This window comes from Rhagoletis pomonella, unplaced genomic scaffold, assembly GCF_013731165.1.
Source record: "Rhagoletis pomonella isolate Grant_MI unplaced genomic scaffold, Rhpom_1.0 Rhpom_scaffold_00011, whole genome shotgun sequence".
NCBI classification, from domain to species: Eukaryota; Metazoa; Arthropoda; class Insecta; order Diptera; family Tephritidae; genus Rhagoletis; species Rhagoletis pomonella.
The window spans coordinates 1865816-1870047 of record NW_023458565.1 but is presented as its reverse complement, the minus strand read 5'-3'; positions in this window follow the sequence as shown (position 1 = coordinate 1870047).

Here is a 4232-nt window from a genome sequence, read left to right as displayed (position 1 = left end):
TTTCGAAAACATGATGCATAATATCAATCACAAAAATGGAAAATATGCTACAGATAAACAATTTAATTTGTTTACATACAAACAACCCCGAAGTGAACAACAACCGATTCAACCATGTATAAATGCAATCCGCAATTCCCAAAGCCATGTGATAAGAGTGCATTAAAACAAACAAAAAACAAAATCATAGTATACTTTTTAAAAAATAAACAATAAAAAAATGCATGAATTGAGTTTGAAAAACTGTCTAAAATTTTGCCATTGCATAAAAAAGCGAGTGTTATCAGTCGCTTGCTGAAATGTAGAAAAAATATGCAAATACATACAGCTAAATCTCGACAAGCGATAACTATGCAAATAAATATAGGTGAATGCACATTAGGGTGGTCCAAAAATTCATGTGAAAAAGTAAAGCCGGAATTTTTATGCTCTCACCCCCTAGGATTGTTCTATACTGAAAAAAAATATATCCCAATTTTTTTATTTTGAAATCGAAAAATATTTAGAGGTCGCTCAAAGCGCCCAAAATTTTCCATGTAGGCATTTAATATGGGGAAAAAACAACTTTTCGTAGAAACGGTATATAATTCTTAAAAATCAATATTTTTCTATCGGAAAACTCTGCTTATCTGCAGGAGATTCCCAATAATAATACCCAATTGTTTATTTAACCATTTTTTCATGGCAACTTTAATTTATAGGTCCGCCAAAAACCGATAAACCCGAAAAATGCACTGGGCGGACCAGTAAATAAAAACGAAAAATTGTTTTTTCCCATATAAAAATATATGGAAAACTTTGAGCGCTTTGAAAGACCTCTAAATATCTTTTGATTTCAAAATAAAAAATAGGGGTATACTATTTTTCGATATAGAACAATCCTAGGGGGTGAGAGCGTTACAATTCCGACTTTACTGTTTTTGAACCACCCTAATGCACATGTATATTTATGTACTTATGTTTGTATTTTAATTCTTATGGCTATGGTGCATATACATACATATGAATGAATATTATGGTGGTCCTTAAATGTAGGAAGCAAGTTTTTACATCATATTTCCTAATCCCCAACCCCTACGTCAATGCCACTATAGTCGAAGATATCTCATATAAACTTTGGACCCGGTCGGAGTCGGTTAAGGCTTGGTGCACAGGAGGCAAAGTTCAGATTCCTTTATGGAGACTCAAGAAATTAAAACTATTATTTTTTCATCTAATACCCAAAATCAACACTACTATAGTCCAAGATATCACATATAAATTTTGGCTCCGATTGGAGTCAATTAAGGCTTGGCACACTGGGTCGAAATTCAGATTACCCTATGAAGACGTCTTAACCGATTCCAATCGGAACCAAAATTTATATGTGATATCTTCGACTACGGAAGAATCAATTTTGGCTATGAGTTGGCAAAAATATTACTTTTAATTTTTTTAAACTCTTTAGAGGAATCCGAACTTTGACCCCTGTGCGACTCGCTTTAACCGACTCCAATCGGGACCAAAATTTGTATGTGATATCTGTGACCGTTTTATTACCGATTGAAAAGGGAGACAGAAAAAAATCGCTCATTTAATTTTTTAAGGACCACCCTAATGTATATGCATAAATAAAAGTGGAGTTATGAAAATAGTATATACAAACATCTATGATTGTTGAGCATTCCCAGTTGCATTCGTCATTTATGAAAATAATGAATTTCTGCTAAACTGTCAAAAAATATGTCCATATCACAAAAATGCATCGCATGTCAATTAAACAATTGTGAATACAGTATTCTTTATCTGCAAAACTCAACATTTTGATGGAGACGTGTATTCGTCATAAAACTTTTGTGTATTTTCTGATTTTGATGCCTCTTTGTTATTTATTAGTTAGCAAATTTTTGGGTGCAACAACAAATATTTGATTTAGTACTAAAAAAATACCCCGCTTACTTTTATTGGGGTCTGCCTGTTGCCACTGCAAATAGCAACAACACCTATAACAACTATACTATGTACATTCTTGATTTCTATTATGTCGAAGATAGAATGTGCCCAAAATTCTGACTTTCTACTGAAAATTCAATTGGTTGGTTCGCAGTGCGTAAAAAATTAAAATTCTATACCGCCAACCATCACAACTGCTTTTAACAAAAATATGTTTACTTTTAGAGTGTGGTTTTATGCCTACTTAGGCCAAAGTAGCACCCGACGGCAAGAGAGATTCTCTGTTGGATTTTAGGAATGACGCTATTGTCGGCTTTAATACTCTTTCCCAAACTTACAAATTCGTCTCCTTCTTATTTGGCTGTAAAACCGTTCGCCGGTTTAGGCCGAGACCATGTCGTTAAAAAGCTTGTACAGTTCATCATTCCATCTTCTTCGGTATCTGTCGCCTATGCGAAAAGTTCCATAGATTTTACGTAGAATAGTTCATCTCGAAATCCCCCAAAGCCTTCTCATCGTTGTTCGACATCTTCTATGTATCTGCGTCATTTAAAAGGACGGGCATGACGAGAGACTTTTTTTTCCTTCGGAGAGGGCTCTGTTTTTCATTTGCCCGGCTGACATTGTTAGTAGTGTTTATGCTGTTCTAAATTATTCGTCGAAAGGCCAGCACTAAGGCTAAGGATAAGCTTAAGACGAAGCCTCAAAATTATGACGATTACTAAGAGGAATTCGAATACAGATTCCAAAGTAAAACGAAGACATATTCGACGACGAAGGCGAATACTGAGAAAAACACGAGGACGAATGTGAGAATGAAAACGATTAAGAATACGAATGCGAATGCGAATGTGAAAATGAAGACGAAGAAGACCTATTCGTCCATATGCACCGAAAAATGTAATCTTTTTTAATTCTACAGAATTCTCTATTTTATTTGATACGCATACTGTTATACTACATTGCACTGAAATTATTTAATTTTTTTTTTAATTAAAGTCCTTTCAAATATCCTGACGTCCGAGAGAAAAACTAATATAGTATTATAGCAAACACGTTGATTTTTTACATGGCAAATTAACTCTCTTATACATGTTTACATATCTATGTTTAGTTTTACTCAAAAAAAAATCTAATCATTGTTTCCAACTGACATTATGAATTGCAGACATTTTCCTGATAAGAAAAACGCATTACCCACAAAAATTTACGTCCATTTGCTGACTTGGTTTTTATTTACATATTTGTCTAATTTTTTTCACATTTCCTACACAAAATCAGAACATATACCAATTAACATCACTCATTCGAGATTTGTTCCCTACTATAAGATTACAGTTGTAAATTGCCTCAAGTTTAAGTATTTCAATACCAAAGATGTTGTACATTAAAAATAGTAGCAATATGCGAAAAAAAAACTATGTATGAATACATATTTACATGCCGCTATAGGTTAACACGTACTGCAATTTATTTGGCATAATCCTGGTAGGTACTTAAGAACTCTCTTGCGCTACTTGACGTCACGTATACGCCATGTAGTTACTTTTCTACAGAAACGCAGCAAAAACAAAAGCAAATATATGTAGTTTTGGCTTTCACCGACTTTAAGCCATAAAAAAAACGAAACTTGGTTTAACGGCTTTTAAGCTAACGTACACTACTACAAGTGTTTGTATAAACTTCCTCCCACCACTTCCTTTAATCACTTTTACAGGAAAGCAGAAGCACTCGCAACAAAGCTATATTTAGGCGTACAACTGCGCACACATTTACATCAGCACATTGTAAATGTACATAAATGCAGCGTACATAATTTTACAATAAAATACTGCATTCTAGTAAAAATTGCATTTAAATGCAAATTGCAAATGTATACTTTTACGGTTTACTTTTTCGAATGGGTAATTAAGGTAATTTAAGCGATAATTGCTGACCACAATGTGAATGCAATTAAAGTTGCGATTAAAATGAAAACCCACACACACACAGTGATCAAAAGAACTTTTCGCATGCTAACATAAACATGTAAGAACATACATATGTATATGTACAGATATACATACATACGTAAGTATTACAATACAATGCAGAAGTAGCCATTAGCTGCAAATGCATCAACAATTTAAATATTTAAGGCATTAAAACCTTGAAAAATTAATGCCACAATGTTAATAAGTTGGGCTGGTAATTCTAAACAAAAGTTTAAAAACAGCTTATATTGCTTATATATACAATCTGGCAGTGCTGTTGGTTTCTGCATATACATAATTGATATTTCTACATATTTTTTCATAAAT